Here is a 21536-nt window from a genome sequence, read left to right as displayed (position 1 = left end):
ATAGCCTATGCTGCTGTACTATGTAAGCAAATGTATTAGAAATTCGGGATCGCTTCCTTTAGCAGTCTAATATTGAGTAAATTGAGCAACAGCACCCATGCTTAACCTTGGTCCATCCACATGGGGACAGGGGACCCCTTATCTTGCAATTGGCAGTTGTTTACTCAGTATGCTCAATAAAATACGTCAATGGTGCAATAATTTGTGTGTTAGTTAGAACGCGTTTGTCTATAATTGGGACTTGTAAGACAATCAGAAAACATTTCATTAGTAATCAATCCAGTAATTGGGAAGAGTTCACCTTCCTCTATAAGCATCTGTAGTTAGAAATGTCCTTACGTTTTGTTTCTAAAGCTGTTATACAGACTATGACTCTTTATGGTGACATACAGCAAACAAACTGTGTAGTGTAGGCTTGCAGTCTCAGGCTGGGTTCACGCTACGTATATTTCAGTCAGTATTGTGGTCCTCATATTGCAACCAAAACCAGGAGTGGATTGAAAACACAGAAAGGCTCTGTTCACACAATGGTGAAATTGAGTGGATGGCCGCCATATAACAGTAAATAACTGCCATTATTTCAATATAACAGCCGTTGTTTTAAAATAACAGCAAATATTTGCCATTAAATGGCGGCCATCCACTCAATTTCAACATTGTGTGAACAGAGCCTTTTTGTGTTTTCAATCCACTCCTGGTTTTGGTTGCAATATGAGGACCACTATACTGACTGAAATATACGTAGTGGGAACCCAGCCTCATACTGTCTTCAGTTTGTCCCTACTTTGTGATAATATACGTTTCGTAGTTACAGCTGGTGTAAGTTTATGCGCCTCTTAGTAAATGTGGTGTGAGGCATGGGGGTGTGGCTTTGTTAGACTGGTGTTTGGATAAATTCACCCAGAGTTTGTTTGCCTTTATATACAGTTGAAGAGACATAACAGTAATACATTTTTTAAAATTGTTTCATTGTCCATTGAGAGAATTCAAAAATTATATTGACATTATGAAGTTCTGTGACCTGTATAAATGCACTCGGACTGCAGCATAGTGCACTTATGTGTTCAGATAACTTGTCAATCATTGGCAATGTTTTTTTAATAACTTAAAGGGAACCAATCACCTCAAAAATGCATATAAAGCTAAGTACATGTGCTGTTAGAGCACACAGCACACTTCCCACACATGTTTTCATAGCCTCCTTGCCTCCCCTGTGTAAGCCACAAAGTCACTTTATAAAACTGGCGCCCTGTATGCAAATTACCTGAGGTAGTCATCGGGGCGGTGTGCGGATAGCAGGTGTTCACAGTCTGCTGGGTGTCTCCTATCGTCCTGGGCGTTCTTCCGCTTTAATCACGCCTCTGTGGGCGTGATTCAAATTGCCCAGTAGCTGTGACGTCACTCGGGAGCGCACCGTGCTCAACGTTGGCGTGCCTACGCTGTGACGCCGCCGCGCATGCACAGTACCGCCACTTCCATTCCGCCGGTACTGCGCCGGTGCAGAATAGCCTCGAACTCCGGCTCACACTGAGTTCGAGGCTATTCTGCACAAGCGTAGTACCGCCGGAATGGAAGCGGCTGTACTGCGCATGCGCGGCGGCGTCACAGCTATTGGGCAATTTGAATCACGCCCATAGGGGCGTGATTAAAGCGGAAGAACGCCCAGGACGATAGGAGACGCCCAGCAGACTGTGACCACCTGCTATCCGCACACCGCCCCGATGACTACCTCAGGTAATTTGCATACAGGGCGCCAGTTTTATAAAGTGACTTTGTGGCTTACACAGGGGAGGCAAGGAGGCTATGAAAACATGTGTGGAAAGTGTGCTGTGTGCTCTAACAGCACATGTACTTAGCTTTATATGCATTTTTGAGGTGATTGGTTCCCTTTAAGGGCTTTTTCCTCTGGCCAATTATCAATTAATGGCCCATGTAAAAAGGACAGCGATCAGCTGAGGACCGGCTGATTGTCTTTTCAGCCGCTTTAAAATTTATTTTCATCAACTGCACATCTTTCTGTAAACAGTGTTATGTGAGGCCGAAAACAATAAGGGGAAACTGACTGATAGGGAACCTAATATCTGTGCTGTCAGTTTCCAGATCCCAAGCAGTGTATACTTACCATCCACACTGTTTGTCATCCGTCTCTCCAGTCCTCTGGCCAGTATATTTAAAAGGGTACTCTAGCGCTAATAAAAAAAACAAAAAAACAATCACTCATAAACATAGTATTTACATTTACCATCTCTCCTGAGTCTGTCTCCGTTTGAATTTCCCTATGTTTGCAGGTCCCTGAAGCTCCAGTTGGTGTCTTCATTTTTTCTTTACTTCCTGGTTTGGGCACTTTGTCTCCTGTGATGTCTAACTGACTCTGTAAAACTGTTAGATGGCTTACATCTTTTTTTTTTTTAACGATATTTTATTAGTGGCTTATGTAATATTTGAACATACATATTGAAAATTCATTACATATTCAAAAAGAAAGTCGCTCACAGGCAACAAAGGATCCCGTACGGCCAATTCATCAGGCTTAGAAAAATAAACGAAGCTGATTCGGACTTTGAAGAACAAGCAGCAAGACTCAAAACTGACCTGCTCCAAAGGGAGTACCCACTGCACGTAATAAATACAGCCCTGGAAAAAGTGAGAAAAATACCCAGGAAGGACCTTTTTAAAAAAAAGAAAAAGGAAGAAAAAGATCAAAGATTTATCTTCACCTTCAAGTACAGTCCAGCAGCTAACACTATAAGACAAGTGATATATAACAATTGGCATATACTGGAAAGTGATAACGCCATAGGAGAGATCGCTGCAAAAAAACCTCTCATTTCATTCAGAAGAAGCAAAACATTAAAAAACGTCCTGGTATCAAGTAACTTTAAATCAGGCAACCAGAAGAAGAACTGGTTACAGCAACTAAACCCCGCAGGGAACAAGAAATGTGGCAGGTGCAACTACTGCAACTTCATGGAACAAGGCCCCCGGGTCACACTGGGAGCCTATCAGGCTGAAGTACGCCAACCCATTTGCTGTCGTAGCGACTACATAGTATATGCTATCTTCTGCCCCTGTAGGAGGTTCTATATAGGATCCACAATAAGAAGCTTCTTCAAAAGATTCCAAGAACACCTTAGATCCATTAGGACCGGACAAGGATGTTATCGGCTGATCGACCACATCAGAAGCGCGCACAACAGTGACCAGAATGCCCTGTCCTTTGCTGGGATAGAAAGAGTTAACACCTGGTCCCCAGGCACAGATCGCCACAAATTGCTTCTAAGGAAAGAGGCAAAATGGATTTCTAGGACAAACGCCTTAGGAGGCCTGGGACTAAATGAGCGCAATGAACTGGTGGCTTTCCTGTAACCAAGTCTGCCCATTGAAGTTTCTGCCACATTTAATTGCCTCATCTCCAACTGGATACAAAACTGACACATTAGCTGAAGCTGGTATGAGTGCAGCACCAGTGTGGCCAAGAACGGTACTACACTACTACTCTACAGTTCATTCATAAAGTTTGCTTTGGCAAAACTACTGGAACACCGATTCTACTCAGAAGCGGCCAGCAATGTTCAGGATCACTTCGATCCCTAATACTATGTACTTTATGTAACTAACCCATCTTTCCTCCACATCTTGTTACATTTTTAATGTGTCACTTTTCCACCACGTGTGTTTGTGTTTATGTTTGTGTGCTGTCACACCCCCCACCGGTGACGTCAGAGTGAGAGGTTACTAACTGACTCCCGGGTTTGAACCTCAGTGGCTTGAGAAAGCGGGAAGTTTACCCGCGAAACGGCTGTAGCCCGAGGGCACAGCATCTGCTGGATCTGTCTCCCCCTGCCCCACACCAACCTGTTTGATGTCACCCTGAAATAAAGATACGGATTGCCTGAAGACTGGTGAGTGCTACGGGTCATCTTTCTGCTGCTTCACTACTTGGCTTGTGCATTATATTGGATTAACTTACCTCTGCATACCTGTCTGAGCACCACATAAAGGCAACTCTATCGGGTCCAAACAATCCCGTTACCCGAGACACCATAAGTGACACTTCCTACACTTATAACACATTTGTGAACGCATTGCTTACCACTGAATGCGATAGTGCCGACATCTCTTTGTAGCTTGTGTGATTTAATTGACTGTACTTTTGTCTGAGCACATCGCGGTGGTTCAGTTCTGATTTATGTCTGCAAGTGATATGGAAGAAGAATTATTGGTTCAGGACGTGGCAGAGTTGGCTCTGGGTGCAGGGAGAGAAGGTGTGGAGGATTTCTTTGAGCAATGCGATCTCAAAGAAGATTTACAACTTATAAGTACCAAAAGCCTCGAGTTCAAAATCATCCAGCTGGCAGAGAAAGAAATCAGATTATTTTGGACTGTAAAATCACTAAAATCGTATAAAAATGCCAAAAGGGTCCCAAGAGGACTGAGAATATATAAAGAAGTATCACAGTTCCAAGAAGATCAGAGTTTCCTTGCAGAGTGGACTGAACTTCAACTCGAGAGCTCATTCAAATTCATGCTGCTGACACTTAAACGCAATGAAGAAGAGTATGAAAAAGTGACCACAGAGCTATGTAAGGCAAAGATTGAACTGAGGACAAGACAAACAGAACAACAAAACCAGCAATTCTGCAGGCGACTAGAGAGAAGACTAGTTCCCTTACAAACAGAAATTAAAGAAAGAAAAAAAGACAAATTTATACGTGACAGAAAAGATTACGAAGAAGGAAAGGTTTTTTCCTGGCAAGAAAAGAAAAAAACAAACAGGAGTTACAGGAAAAAGACACCAAAACAAACCCGCAAAACAAAAGATTATTGGACCACAGAAACGGAATCTAGCTCTTCAGATGAGCAAAGTAAAACTACAGGGAATCCAGGAAGGAGCACATCGGAAGCTGCAGGAACATCAAAAAACGCACCAAAAACCACACCAACCCCTTTAGAAGGAGAAGAACACGGAGAGGAAGGGGTAAAACAAAAAAGAACGACCAGAACAGCAGAGAAGAAGAGGAAGGTCACCTGGAAAGACCTCCACTAACAAAGAAAAACAATAAATACTCGGTCGTAAATTTATCTGGAGTGGATCTTGATAAGGACTGTTTAGACTTACTGGAAAAAGGACTTAACTATTGCATACCTGAAGAATTCAACAGTGCTGACTTCGAAATTGATCTTTATAAGGGCATCAGAAAAATTAATCTATGCAAATTTTTCAAGCAGAACAAGTATAATAACCAAAATAAAGAAAAACGGGAAGGTGAAATGCAGACAGTAGTGGGACCCCTAGGCTTCAGCGCAGCCTCAGATCTCTCAGCAGAGGAACGTGCCAGTATAATCACATTGGCTGAATTAAGTAATGACACTGCCATAAATACCACTGAACCCAGCATGTCAGAGTTCAAAGGGGGAAATAAATCCAGCTTTAACCCCCAAATACAAAAAGGCAGCAATATTGATGTTTTCCACAATGCAGTACAGAGGGACATGAAGGCACTCATCTACCCCCAAGCGGACCCCAACTTGACCCAAAAAGAGCAAAAAGCCCTCAAATGGTTAAAATCCCGCACAGATCTAGTCATAAAAAAGGCCGACAAAGGCGGCAATATAGTAGTGATGTCACAGGGCTACTACTTAAAAGAAGCAGAAAGACAACTCCTGAACAAAGAAATTTACGAACCCCTCCCCTCTGATCCCACGGTGAAAATCCAGAGTAAAATCCAGACATTTCTGAGAAAAAGCATGGAAAGGAATGTGATCAGTAAAAAGACTGCAGAGAAATTAGTGGCTGAAAACCCAAAGAGACCAAGATGGTATTTCCTACCCAAGACTCACAAGTCTCTCACAGCCCCCCCAGGTAGACCAATAGTCTCGGGGATAGGCAGCCCCACTGAATCCTTATCCAAGTACATCGACTGGTTGCTCAGACCAATACTGGACTCAACTCCATCCTATTGCAAGGATACGACCGAATTCCTGAAAATCCTTAAAGATGGCACGTGGGAAAATTCTTGGAATTTAGCTTCGATAGACGTCGAGAGCTTATACACCAAGATCCCACAGGGAAAAGGGATCGAGGTAATCGGCTCTTTCTTACAAGCAGCCGAAAAAAGTGAGGAGTTCATAAGCTTTGTCTGTGAGGCTCTAGAGCTAATACTCACTAATAACTGCTTCACTTTTAATGACAAATGGTACACACAGAGATCCGGGACCGCAATGGGGACGCCGGTAGCATGCACATTTGCAAATCTTTATCTTGCTGCTTTTGAGGAAAAGTTTATCTTTAATGCCACCAACCCATGTATACTAAAGATTAAAAAATATACCAGATTTGTGGATGACATCTTCATTGCCTGGGAAGGCACTAAAGAAGAATTTGATCAATTCATAATATACCTGAATGCAAATAACACTTTCAATATGTACTTTACAAGCAATTTCAGTGAAACCTCAATAGAGTTTCTGGATGTAAAAGTTGAAAAAACCTGCGATGGAGTCACCACAAAAGGTTTTAAAAAACCCACAGCAACAAATAGCTACCTGCACTTCAACAGTTATCACCCGACACATGTGAAAACAGCGATCCCGTACGGCCAATTCATCAGGCTTAGAAAAATAAACGAAGCTGATTCGGACTTTGAAGAACAAGCAGCAAGACTCAAAACTGACCTGCTCCAAAGGGAGTACCCACTGCACGTAATAAATACAGCCCTGGAAAAAGTGAGAAAAATACCCAGGAAGGACCTTTTTAAAAAAAAGAAAAAGGAAGAAAAAGATCAAAGATTTATCTTCACCTTCAAGTACAGTCCAGCAGCTAACACTATAAGACAAGTGATATATAACAATTGGCATATACTGGAAAGTGATAACGCCATAGGAGAGATCGCTGCAAAAAAACCTCTCATTTCATTCAGAAGAAGCAAAACATTAAAAAACGTCCTGGTATCAAGTAACTTTAAATCAGGCAACCAGAAGAAGAACTGGTTACAGCAACTAAACCCCGCAGGGAACAAGAAATGTGGCAGGTGCAACTACTGCAACTTCATGGAACAAGGCCCCCGGGTCACACTGGGAGCCTATCAGGCTGAAGTACGCCAACCCATTTGCTGTCGTAGCGACTACATAGTATATGCTATCTTCTGCCCCTGTAGGAGGTTCTATATAGGATCCACAATAAGAAGCTTCTTCAAAAGATTCCAAGAACACCTTAGATCCATTAGGACCGGACAAGGATGTTATCGGCTGATCGACCACATCAGAAGCGCGCACAACAGTGACCAGAATGCCCTGTCCTTTGCTGGGATAGAAAGAGTTAACACCTGGTCCCCAGGCACAGATCGCCACAAATTGCTTCTAAGGAAAGAGGCAAAATGGATTTCTAGGACAAACGCCTTAGGAGGCCTGGGACTAAATGAGCGCAATGAACTGGTGGCTTTCCTGTAACCAAGTCTGCCCATTGAAGTTTCTGCCACATTTAATTGCCTCATCTCCAACTGGATACAAAACTGACACATTAGCTGAAGCTGGTATGAGTGCAGCACCAGTGTGGCCAAGAACGGTACTACACTACTACTCTACAGTTCATTCATAAAGTTTGCTTTGGCAAAACTACTGGAACACCGATTCTACTCAGAAGCGGCCAGCAATGTTCAGGATCACTTCGATCCCTAATACTATGTACTTTATGTAACTAACCCATCTTTCCTCCACATCTTGTTACATTTTTAATGTGTCACTTTTCCACCACGTGTGTTTGTGTTTATGTTTGTGTGCTGTCACACCCCCCACCGGTGACGTCAGAGTGAGAGGTTACTAACTGACTCCCGGGTTTGAACCTCAGTGGCTTGAGAAAGCGGGAAGTTTACCCGCGAAACGGCTGTAGCCCGAGGGCACAGCATCTGCTGGATCTGTCTCCCCCTGCCCCACACCAACCTGTTTGATGTCACCCTGAAATAAAGATACGGATTGCCTGAAGACTGGTGAGTGCTACGGGTCATCTTTCTGCTGCTTCACTACTTGGCTTGTGCATTATATTGGATTAACTTACCTCTGCATACCTGTCTGAGCACCACATAAAGGCAACTCTATCGGGTCCAAACAATCCCGTTACCCGAGACACCATAAGTGACACTTCCTACACTTATAACACATTTGTGAACGCATTGCTTACCACTGAATGCGATAGTGCCGACATCTCTTTGTAGCTTGTGTGAACAAAGGATTTTATGTTTACAATATCATACAGATACTATGAGCCTTTGTAATAACCTTAAGACATATTATCATATACAATACAACGTAGTCTTACCAAAAACATAGGTAGAAAAACAGTAACCTATAATATCACCTTAAAACATGGTATAGATGTCAGATATTCAAATATGCTACCAATAGAACGGAGAGAATTGTCTTTAACAGAGAAAGGGAAAAGCTTAAGATATTTGGAGTGCTCCCAGAGTTCCCTTTTGGGCGGCCATGCAATACCAATCAGTGTCCTTAAATTGATTAATGACAGAGTCTCTCTCTTCTATAGTAAAATCATGAATTAGAAATTGTGTCCATTTGGACATAAATGTTTTTGTTGATTTTTCTTTGGTGCGCAATACATCCAAAAGTTCCCAATGAAAGATCTCCTTCAGAGCGGAGATTACCTCAGAAATGTCTGGTAGAGTATCCAGTATCCAGTGTCTTAATAAACATTTCAGGGAAACTAATAGAGTTAAATGAATTCCTTTAGAAGTAAGTAATTTAGGAGAGGGAGTAGTAGAGTCTATATCTATAAAATGAAAAAGATAACTAAGAGGGAGAAGTGGTATGGCATGGCCCCAAGTGGACAAAAGATAGAGCCGCACAGAGTCCCAAAATTCCTGCACTAGCGTGCAGGCCCAGGCACAGTGAAACAAGTCTGCTTTAGGAAGTGAACATTTCGGGCAACTGTTTGTGAGCAGTGTGGGAGTTGGAAAAAGGAATATTAAAGGCATATATAGCCTTGTGTATAAAGCGGAAATGTATTTCACGTAGAACCACATTGGGAGTGGCAGAATGCACTAGTTGAGATCCTCTCAATATTTGTTGGGTCAGATCCTCTGAAAAAATTATGAAGGACCATTTTTAAAAAAAAATTTGTCTAGATAAATTCTTTTGAGAGCGTGATCTAAGTTCTCCATATGTATGTGATAAAGAATTATGAACCGGTGGTGTTGGGAATAGATTATCAAATTCTATATCACTTTCTGCTTCTGCTATGTCCCGTACTCTGGAAGTAAGAAATTCAATTATAGAATCGTATTGAGGTAAATGAAATGAAGACAATTTAAATCGTGTTCTGACGATATCCCATGATAAGAAAGTGTTGGAATTAGTATCCAGCAGATCCCCAACAGAAGAAACATGTGCACTCTGCCACTCTGAGTAATCTAATTTGTCTGAGTCAGGTGGGTAAAGTAGTGAATGCCACAGAGGAAATCTTTTCGATAGGCAAAAGGGTAAACCATATAATTTTCGTATCGCCTTCCATGTGGCAATGGTGTCTTTAAAGATAACACTTCTCTTAATTTCTGGGGGTAGTTCTGGTAATTTAGCATGTAGCAGGGTGGGTAAAGGCCAAGGTGCTGCTAAAGCTTTCTCAATTAAAATATTGGAGAAATATGACGTGTCTATAATCCAATCTTTAGCATGGCGAAAGAGAGCGGCTAAATTATATAATCTAATATCTGGGCATTGAGCGCCACCTTTAGAAGTAGGGAGACAGAGAGTGGAATAGGCAATACGAGGTCTCTTTGATTGCCAAATAAATTTAGTGAAATATGATTGGAGTAGGGAAACGTCAGAATGTTTGAGTAAAAGGGGTATTGTTTGTATTGGATATAACAGTTTTCCAAAACACATCATTTTGATTAAGTGGGTACGGCCTAGAATTGACAATGGTAGAGATTCCCATCTCTGGAGATCTTGTTTTATTCTCTTAATTATAGGGCGATAGTTCAGGGAATATAGTGAGGAGGGAGTTCTGCCAATCTGGATTCCAAGATAAGTAATATAGGATTTAGTGATGGAGACCCCCGCAGGACCCGAAGTAGACCTCTTATGTGTAGTTAGGTAAAGAAGTTGACTTTTATGTATATTGATTCTATACCCAGAGAAGGAACCAAAAAATTTTAAGGCATCTAATACTGCCGGGACATGTAGATCTGGGTTATCTAAATATATTAAAGTATCATCAGCAAAGCATGTAACTTTGATGATTTGGGAACCAACCCTGTGCCTGAGAAAATGTCAGAAGAAATAAGATATCTAGCAAGAGGCTCCATCGCCAAATTGAACAATAGAGGGGATAGGGGGCAACCCTGTCTGGTACCTTTTTGTAAGGGAAAGCTATCTGAAAGGAAACCCGGGGTATGAATTCTAGCTTTCGGAGATGTGAATATTGTGGAAATAAAATCTTTGAATTGACCTGTGATACCAAATTTTGTTAAGGTCATGTCCAGCCACTCCCAGCTGATATTATCAAAAGCCTTTTCGGTGTCAATTGCCAACAGACCTGGAGAGTGGCTGGAACGACCCCCAGATTGGACACCAGACTGGGCCGCTAGTACCGTTCTTATATTAGTGACACCAGAACGTCCTTTTATAAAGCCAACTTGATGGCTGCCTATTAGTGATGGTAGGATGTCTGCCAATCTATTGGTCATAATCTTTGCCAACAATTTTAGGTCTACATTTATTAAGGAGATTGGCCTGTACGAATTAGGAGATGTCGGATCCTTCCCCTGTTTGTGTAGTATTTTGATATATGCAGTATCTCCCGAGGGGAGCATGTGATGGTCAGTCAGAATAGTTTGGAAAGTAGAAAGAAGAGTGGGGGAGATGACAGAAGACATAGATTTATAAAATTCCGCACTATAGCCGTCAGGGCCTGGAGCTTTGTTATTTTTAAGTGTAGAGATAGTGGCAGTAATTTCCTTCAATATGACTGGGGAGTTGAGAGAATCAAGAGAAGGTGTATCAAGAGAAGGTAGAGTTAATGACTCTAGAAAGTTCTTACCAGCAGCTAGATCAAGCCTATCTTTGGAATATAGTGAGCGGTAAAATTGTTGTAAAAGTTGTGATATGACTTTAGGATCTTTTTGTATATTACCCGCTGTATCTTTGAGAGCAGGGATATGTGTAGTAGGTCTACGTCCTTTAGCAAGGTTAGCTAACATTTTCCCTGATTTATTACCATAGCGGAATAAACGGGATATGTATTGATCTCTATATATAGCATTGAGTTTTTCCTGTGCAATTTCGAAAGCTTGTCTAGCTGCCGTCCATTTAGATTTATTGTCATCTGTAGGGGAAGACAGGAAAAGAGTGTATGTAGAGCGCAGGTCTTGGGAAAGTTGAAGATAGTTTTTACGTGCTTCACGTTTCTGGGCAGCCACATAAGAAATTATTTGGCCCCTTAGAACTGCTTTTGCAGTCTCCCAGAAAAGTATTGGGGATTGTGTATGTTCAGCATTGTTAGAATAAAAGTCTGACCACCATTTCTTTTATAGTTTGATAAATGATTCATCACTAGCTAAATGAGAAGGAAATCTCCAAATAATATCGGATCCCTTCTGAAAAATATCTCTTAATTGTAAACTAACAGGGGAGTGATCCGAAATTACTATATCATGAATTTCAGATAGAGGTAGAATTAAGGAAGTTGGATAAAATATTATCTGATGAAGTATATACAGTAGGGGTCTTAGTTCTTTTTCTATCTTCAGTTGTATTAAGAACAGTATTTAGATCTCCACCAACTATTTTAAGATTATTGTCATCTTGCAGAATGAGATTTTCCAATTTTTTTTAAAAAATCAGGTCTCTGAGTGTTGGGACCATAAACGTTATATATGCTATATTTGCCCGCTGGAGTGTCAATAAGAAGATGACATATGCTGCCTTCATCATCTTGATATTGAGATAATACCGTACAGGCTAAATTTTTATGTGTAAGAATAACTACCCCGCCTTTACGGTTAATAGCTGGTGAACCATAAACTGCACCCACCCAAAAACGTTTGAGTCTGAAATAATCCGACTCAGTTAATTGTGTTTCTTGCAATAATACTATATCGGCCCTAAGTCTCTTAAGGTGTTTCAGTATAGAAGTCCTCTTAGATGGGGAACGTAGTCCCTTAACATTCCAAGTGATTAATTTCATATAATATTAATAGAAGAGGAGGTGTTAAGAAGAGACCCTGGAAGCACAATAACATAGTGGGTAACCCTTTCAGGCAGAAAAAGAGGATAGCATGTAGCATTTTCAAACAAACTAAAGGTGATATACCTAAGAATAAAACAGTTAACAATATAAACTAAGCGAATAAAGTGAGATGTGGACTTCCCTTTTTTCGTATTGTCCAATGTTCGGAGCATTCGCAAACTCCGCATTATGGAGAAGAAATAAAGAGAAAGAAATAACTGGTGGAGAGGTCACATCAACCTCCGCTCCACTAAATGAGTATATATTAAAATTAAAGACATACACATCCCTACCCTCCTGAGAAATGTGTGAATTGTCACAGGGAAGCAAATAAATAAAATAAAATAAAAGGAAGAGCCAGTATATAATGATTAGTACTTAAAGAAGTTGTACTTAAACCTAAAACCATACAAGGTGGAATTATACATATACATACATATACATGCACACACACACATATACATACATAAATACATACTTACACATAGACACACACACACCACCAAATGCATTACTACCTAGACTAAAGAAAATAATAATGTAGTAACAAGGTGTCCCTAATATAGTATTTAGTCAACATATATAGGGCTAAATAGAGAAATAATACTCAGTTTTAATGAGCAGCATAGCGTCCAACAGAATAGAGATGGAGTTCATAATCATTCCATTTTTTCTACCGTGTCAGTAGGACCATCCAAACGTCGTCTCTTGTGCTTGTCTTGAATAGGTGGAGTGAGACACTTTACATCTTTAAGGGAAGAAATGGCTTCCTCAGGAGAACTGTAAAGAGAGGCTGAACCATCCGATTTGAAAACTTTCAGTATGGCAGGATAAAGAAGAGCAAATCGTATTTGATTTTTTACCAATGTCGAGCAAATGTGTGCAAAAGCTTTACGTTTTTGAACCACTGCTGCGGAGTAATCATTAAACATGAGGATTTTGTGGGCACGAATTGTAACATCAACTGTAGATTTTTTAAAGCTTTGTAAAATGTTGTTTTTATCATTATAATTCAGATACTTGACAATCACTTGTCTGGGTTTCTGTCCTTTTTTATTTGCATCTTGCTTTTGTTTGGCTGGTGGGGGTCCCACACGGTGAACTCTTTCCACAGTAATGTGACCTGGGATACCCAAGGCTTGGGGAATTTCTAGAGAACATATAGCATGTAATTGCATGGCTGGAATGGATTCAGGTAAACCTATAATACATAAATTGTTGCGCCTAGAGCGGTTCTCTAGATCATCAGTCTTTGTTTGCAATGAAGCTGTGACATTCATATTCTGTTGTAGTTTTATTTTTGTAGAATGTATTTCATCTTCTAACAAGCTGACTCTCTCCTGAAGTTCAGTAATCTGTGAGGTATGCGTTGCTATATCTCCCTGTATGGTTGCTAGGGAGGAAACTATAGTGGCCTCCAGAGAGGATTTTATGTCATTTAATATCATCTTGGACACTTGAATTGCCAGTGCCTTGCAAGACATATTTAGTCCTGGTATTATGGTGTCACAGAGGTCCGGCACTGGGGTTTGTGAGGTATGTGTTTCCTCTGTGTGTGCCTCAGCAGCAGCACCTCGTGTCGGCGCCATCTTAGGTGTCCCTGTGACAGAGCTGTGAGGTAAATGAAGGAGGGCTTATGGGGAGGTGTATAACTGGTTCCCCGCTTAATGAAGTGGTGCCTCCGACTCCTCCGCTCTTAGAGAAGTCAGAGATGTGGTCCGGCAGGGCCGGTAATGTCAGGAGTCAGAGCGGGGAGCGATATTATGAGCGGAGGGTGGAGGAGCTCACTTACACTGCTGCCATCCCATACGCGCCGGAACCGGAAGTCCGATGGCTTACATCTTACTCAGCCAATCAGAGCTGAGCAACCTGAGTCATCTGACAAAGGGAGGCTGGCTTAACAGGGCTTAGACCTGCCTGCCTCTTGATGATATCACTGTCAAAATATAAGAGAAACAGATCGCTGATCTCAGGGAGACCAGCCAAACGACAACACTGCCGGCTTCTAGTGAAAGCGCTCAAAACAGTAAAGTCCTAGGTGCATTGCCCCCTGGGAAACATGAATATGCAAAAGAAGAGCCTGTGGAGCCTCATCAAAGAGTATCGAAACACAGGACTAGCCAGATATCCCTCCGGCAAGGACCCGGCCAAGGGGTGGCTCCTGTAAGAAAACCACCATATTAAGTGGCCCTATAAGTCAATGTAATGACAAGGGAAAAACCAAGGCCAGGTAACCATCCACATACAGCTTTTTCGGGGTGCTGCCCCTTATCAGTGTAGAGCAGGATTCTGGCTAGGTGGGAGCAATGCCTAGTAGAGCCATAAGAGAAACAGATCTTGGCCGGGTCAAATATGGCTTCCACAGAGCAGCCTGGAGTCAACTTCACTTGCTGGTGGGGGATTGAGGGGAGGGAAAGATAGGGAAAGGGAGCAGATAGGTGATTGAAGCATATTACAAAGTTATATAACTTTGTAATCTGTTTCAATTACTGGAAAAAACTTTTTGCTGTACCCCTTTAATAACCTCTTAAGGACGGAGCCAATTTTCGCTTTTTCCTCCTTGTGTTTAAAAGGCCATAGCACTTGCATTTTTTTTCACCTAGAAACCCACATGAGTCCTTATTTTTTGCGTCACTAATTGTACTTTGCAATGGCAGACTTAACTTTTGCATAAAATGTGCTGCGAAACCAGAAAAAAATTATGTGCGCAGTGAAATTGAAAAATAAACGCAATTCTTTTTCTTTGGGGTTTTTACGCTGTTTGTCCTATGGAAAAACTGTCATGTTATTCATGTTCCTCAAGTCGGTACGATTAAAACGATATGCAACTTGCATAACTTTTATATTATTTGATGGCTTTTAAAAAAACAAAACCCTCTACAGCAAAAAAGTTCCCTAAAATTGCTCTATTCCCAGGCTTATAACTCTTTTATCCTTTGGTCTATGGGGCTGATTGAGGTGTAATTTTTTGAGCCATGATGTGTTCTTTCTATCGGTACCTTGATTGCGTATATGCGACTTTTTGATCACTTTTCATTATAATGTTTCTGGATTTGATGTGACCAAAAATGCGCGATTGGTGGGTCTTTGCGTTTGCGCCGTATACTGTGCGAGATCAGAAATGTGATAAATTAATAGTTTGCGCGATTACGCACGCGACAATACCAAACGTTTGTTTATTTATTTTTATTAATAAAATGGGAAAAGGGCAGTGATTCAAATTTTTATTAGGGGAGGGTGCTTTTTATTAATGGAAACCCTTTTTTCTTTCAATTACCCTTTAATTTGAAGTCCCCCTGGGGGACTTCTAATACAGCTACACTGATCTCTCATAGAGATCAGTGTAGCTGTATAACACAGCACCAATCCATGAGATCTGTGCTCTATTGCTTTGGCCTGCTGCAGGCCAATACATTGGAATACCGAGCCGGGATCAGCGTCATTATGTCGATGATGAAGGGATCGCCCTTCCGCAATCGCATCGTGGGGGGGGGATCCGCCACTAGACACCAGGGATGGGCTGCATTTAACACTGTTAGATGCAGCTGTCATGTTTGACAGCTGCATCCAACGGTGTTAATTAGCGGGAGCGGTGATCGGGCCGCTCCCGCTAATAGCCACGGTCCCGTGCTGCAGATAGCAGTCGGGATCGCGGCAGTTCAGTGCGGGGTCGCGGCGCGGCCCCCCTCTGAACACCTCTTGGGGACATATGACGTACGTGTACAGCATATGTCCCTAAGAGGTTAAGCCCCGCCTCCCCTAGAATGATTGACAGCCAGAGGAGGCGGGTCTGGAATAAATACAGCCAGCGGCTGGAGGACAGGAGAGTTGGATCACAAGCAGCATAAATTGTATGTATACACTGCTTGTGATTTGCAAACTGACAGCACAGATATATACTTAAAAGATAAAGATGACGAGAGGCACTCCCCATTCAGTGTGGTTTATTTGTCTTTAACATACAGGGTACATTCTATGCATACAAACCTCGAGGACACCAACCATCTCGTGGTTGACGTGCTCATGATCTGCAAGCATGCAATGTTAAAGACAAATAAACGACATTAAATGATGAGTGCCTCTCATCATCTTTATCTTTTGTGTGTTATTCGGACTTTACGCTATTCGAGAGTAGCACCCCAGTGTGTTTACAAGATTATGGCAACGCCCAGTGTCAACACAGCACAGAGCAATACGGGTAGTGCCGGTTCTGTTCTTCACTAAGGACAGATGTATACATATCCGTACTGTCAGTTTCCAGGGCTGCGCGAATGATACAAGGATCATTTGTACAGCCTGCCTACTTACTTTTTGTGCCGTGAAAAGGGTCTGCGAACCATCTGCCGATCTCACCGAGCGGTCCCCATACAGCTTGACCTTAAGAAGACTAATGCTCTGCCGTCTATTGCTTTTAAACAGGGTGGTTATAATGTTTACACCATATTAGAAACTTGATGATTTTGCAAGTTCTATATTTGTAAGTGTAGGCTCACTGAAGTACACTTGCCTTACTCATATGAATGAACTCTAGGATAATGTGCACGCTAGCAGCATTCACAATTGGGCTCTGAGGCACTGTAGAAGTTTTTAAGTTTTACAACTATTCTCATTAGCTGCTGATTTCCACGTAATTCGTTAGGGACCGGAAATCTTATTGCCATTCTAGTACTCATTATACTGAGTACTCATTATATTACTCATCTTCTCCTTCCTCCAGCCTATTCCCCCTGTCCTCCTAAAGTACCATCCCCTCCTCTACAATCGATTACTGAAGCATCCAGCTGTTCATTATGGTACTATCATCTGCTATGTAATGAGCTAGCTAGCCAATAATTGCACCATCTATAGATTGTGTGCCATAAACTAGTAAGGTCAGCTATATTTCACACTGTATTATTATCTACATTAGCAGAAAGTAGTATATATCATGATATCTTCTGGGTGTCATCTCCTGAATATTTTTCATGTTTGAACTTTAGGTGGCATACAGTAGTTTTACTGAAATCTTGACTTCTAGTTTTCCTGAGGGAACCGGTTTTACACCCATGGTCCATCCTAACAATAGTAGTAAAAGTCATTGAACACAGACAAATACAAATATACCTGTTTTGCACTAGCTAGAAATGGAAAGGTCATTTGTTGATGTAACAGTGACGAACAGAAGAGAGCCTGAAACCAGAGGTGACATTCTTAAGTTATTAGCGCTGAAAAGCTGTGTCTCCATATAAAGCTCTGCAAGTTCACAGATTCTTATTGGTGGGAGAATTCTTCACTTTCTGTGTCAACTTTCTGCGAAGCACAAAATAATTGCTTGTCCGCGTGTGTCACCGCGATCGTTATCCGGGTCCTGCTAATTTGATCTCATCCGCTGGCAATTGTTCACATTTTGTCTTCATTATTCCTGAACCACAGATGTCCAGCCTACGTGGTCACTCAGAACAGTCATCCTTAGATAGATAAGTGAGTGGAAATAGGCGCAGTACAAAATGAAAATAAAATGCTTTCTGTCAAATAAGACTTTCTAGTATCTGCACTATCTGGAATTATTTAGGCCCTTTTATATTAAGTGAGTATATCAAACCATGCAAGCATCATCATTATAAAGTTCTATAACTCTGTCTGTACTTTATAGCCTACCATTTAAAAGCAAATAAGAATCTTAAAGTGAATGCACCATCAGTATATTGGCTTTAAGTTTTTCACATGGATAGAATGGTGCCGTGGTCCTTTTTTTTTTAAATTGGGCCCGATTCCCACTAGCGTCGCCGTTTTATTCCTGGGCACTGGACAGGGGTGAAGCACTGGAGGAGGCCGGCTTGCCCCAGTGGGAGCAAACCCTCACCCTCTATGACGATGGCTCCATTATAATCAACGAAGCCCCATCATACTGATGGTACAGTCGTTTTAAAAAAATGAATGTATCAATACCCATTGGACTATTATCCCATTATAGATACAGAATTGATTCTGTAATGCAAGAAACCTCATACTACTTGTACTGGCCTGGGTCTCACCAAACAGACCAAGCATATGCTTTGGCCTTACCATCTGTGGTCTTCCAAACTTTATTGTAAAACAATAAAATAAGTTGTTGCTAAACCAGAGATTGTTGCAGCCAGGGAAAGAATTGTATAGCTTATAGTCATGTTCGTAAAAAAAAAATAATAATAATAAATTGTTTTTATGAACAGGTAGTAAGTGGATTGATCGGTGCATTGAGGGATAAAGTAGCAAGCTCTAATTTGCACATTAATAAAACAGCCTAGTGGAGGATCAAACAGCCCAGCGGAGGATCCCCAGCCCTATAAAAACATAACAGCTGGTTGGATTCTTTTAACCTGCTAATAGTTTCCCTTTAATGTAACCTCTAAAAATTTTTGCAAAACCAGCTTAAATTTTTTTCTCGGCAGAATCTACTGATGCGCTAGCCATCTCTGTAATACAGTGTTAAATAGATCATGATTGCAGGTGTCGGCTTGGCACCCTGCCAATCAGTACGTTTCACCTGGAATACCCCTTTAAGGCCATATCTATACAAACATATCAGAACTCCCTAGGGCTGCATCAGACTTCTTAAGTCCCCAGGAGTCAAATGCGGAACATTCCGGTTTAGACTAACCCAAAGGTTTGTCAAGTTAGCTCATATTTGTAGCCATTTTCAGAGCTGTAGTTTCAGCACACAAGATAGTAGATGCAAATAGGCATATTCTCTTCTGTAAAACAAGTTAAAGAATGTTGAGGCAAAATAGAAAACTGTGTGTATAGATAAATAGATATATTGTGTTAGGTGTTTGTCTTTCTTATGATGCACCCCTTCACCCTTTCACATCAGCCATACGGCTATATACGTTCCTGCTGTAGATACCCCATGCATCGCTTCTCGGCCTTTTGGCCAAGATCAAGTGTAGTATCTGTTCTTATCAGTTTAAAATCTGATACGTCCTCTATCTGGGGACCATATATTAAATGGATTTTTAGAACAGGGAGATGGAAAAAGAGCTTGCTCTGTCCTCTCCAGGCATTGACCTGGTAATGCAGTGCCTCCAGGTTCAGTGCAAAAAAAAAAAAAAAGATACCCCATGCAGCAGGAACGTATATAAACGTTCTTGGCTGTGAAGGAGTTTTAATATGTGCAGGGCCGTTTCAATGCTATTGGCCCTGCACACATTATTGTCCCCAGGCCGGGGCATAATGGCAGACAGCCGTGGTCCTGCAGCTGCCTGTCATTAATCCTCTTAAACGCTGCGATGTACAGCGATCGCAGTGTTTAAGGTACTCAGTAACAGGACAAGGACCTGTCTGCATGGCTGCGGGGGTCCTGATCACTTGTACCGGCAGGCGGGGGTAAGCCACTTACCTCTATCCTGTCGGATCTTAGATCTGTTCAGAGAATCTTCTCTCAGGCAGACTCTATGTACAGATCGCCGATAACACTGATGAATGCTATACTATGGCATAGCATTCATCAGTATATGCTGAGCATTGCATATATGATTCCCCTAAGGGACTTATATATGCAATACAAAATGTGTTAAAAAAAAAAGTTGTAAAACATATAAAAAAATATATCAAAATGCCCCAATAAAAACTTTTATTACCCCCTTTTTCATTATACAAATAAAAAACAAAAAACATATTATATATCATAGTGTGCGGCATTATCCGATCTATTAAAATATAACATTATTGTTCCCGCACAGTGAACAGCATAAATGAAAAGCAAAAGAAAAACACTAGAATTGCTTTTTTTTTTTTTTTAAATATATATTAGCAAAAATGAATAAAAACAATCAAAAATTATTTCTTTCACCAATATAATACCAACAAATAGAAGAGATCATGGCGCAAAAATGACACCCCAACCAGCTCTGTAGGTGGAAGAATAAAAGCGCTAAAGGGTGGAACATTGCATTAATTTGACCCCGACATCCGGGGCTCGGTCATGAAGGGGTTAAAGAGGTACTCTGAGCTAGAGGCTTTTTTCAGTTTTTCGCAGGGTAGGGTGTTTGTCCCGCCTCTGCTGCTGAGTGGGTCTGGTAATGTCACTTCTCAAGTCCTGTCTGAGATGTAAGTGGCTGGATACCAGGGGACTGGAGCAGTGTGATGCCAGCCCCAGTGCTGGAGCCTGTGATACTGGAAAGAGGCCTCCCACCCGGAGTACCCCTTTAAGTTAGTGCTAAAATATCCCACCCGGAGTACCCCTTTAAGTTAGTGCTAAAATATATATATTGGCGTTATCAGGATTAGGCCCTATTTACACATCCATAATATATGGTCCATGCATAGACTGTATACTATAGACAGGACCTCATTATGGACCAGATCATTCATTCTGATGCAGTAAGCTATGAAACTATTTGTGCTACTCTACTGACATGTAGTCAATATAGCAGCTTGAAGATTTCACCCTTTCAGAGCTCATGGCATCATAATGAAAAAATGAAAATGCAAAAATGAAAATTGGCGCAGTCATTAAGGCCATTTTAGGCTCTGTCCTTAAGGGGTTAAAGTACACTCAAAGAATTAAAGAAGTCCCACCAAAACAAGAGACATTGCAGTCAGGGGTCTGCGGGACCATAATAAACAATCAATACTTAACAATCCCTGTGCCCCCACAGCGCCATGTCACTAGCGCCCTGACGGCCGCAGGGGTGCAGTTTCTTCCAGCTTCCGCAGTCGTCACGACCCAGGCGGGAAGGGTTCACTCTGTCAGTTAGTAACTGCAGCAGTGTCCTGTCCCAGTCACTGACTAGCATTCCTGAGTTGGGTTGTGACATAGCATGAGCGGAAGTTACTGGAGGCCAGCGGGGGTCTGGGATCAGAGGCTCTGTGGGGGCACGGGGATGGGTAAGTATTGATTCTTTATTTTGTCCCTCTTCCTGCCTGCAATATATTTTTGTTTTGGCCAGACTTTAACTAGAGAAATAAGGTCTTCACACAAGTAAATTAAGATGTAAGTTTGTTGGCCATTGCAATCATTACTTGTTGTAGAAGGAAGCCCAGTAAATTGGTTGTGTCCTGTATTGATTTTTTGTGAAGCTGTGACCTCTGTAATTGCAGTACGTCAGGCCTTGCTGGTAACAAAAACAACAACAATGCAATAAGCGGCAATTCCTTTACATTTTAGTCACTTTGTAATCCTCGCGGGACTCAAGCGGGGAAATTTATCAAGCCCATTGCCAGTAATCTGACATAAAGCGTAGCATTTTTATTTTTATCTTGCACTAAAATTGATGCACATCCAGTACATGGAAGCTCCAACTCCCAACTTACAGGAGATGGAGACACATTATTTTAT

The 21536-nt window shown here is 41.5% G+C and overlaps 1 protein-coding gene and 1 non-coding gene across 2 annotated transcripts in view; both read left to right on the top strand.

Annotated features, from left to right (window-relative positions):
• PLGRKT (plasminogen receptor with a C-terminal lysine) overlaps window positions 1-21536 on the top strand; it is a 54302-nt gene that overhangs the window by 15999 nt on the left and 16767 nt on the right. The window lies entirely within an intron of this gene.
• Window positions 19111-19301, top strand: LOC138787634 (U2 spliceosomal RNA). Its single transcript, XR_011362400.1, has one exon. It is a non-coding gene; the product is annotated as a U2 spliceosomal RNA (small nuclear RNA).

This window comes from Dendropsophus ebraccatus, chromosome 3 (genome assembly GCF_027789765.1).
Source record: "Dendropsophus ebraccatus isolate aDenEbr1 chromosome 3, aDenEbr1.pat, whole genome shotgun sequence".
Lineage (NCBI taxonomy): Eukaryota > Metazoa > Chordata > Amphibia > Anura > Hylidae > Dendropsophus > Dendropsophus ebraccatus.
This window is presented reverse-complemented; position numbering and strand designations above follow the sequence as displayed.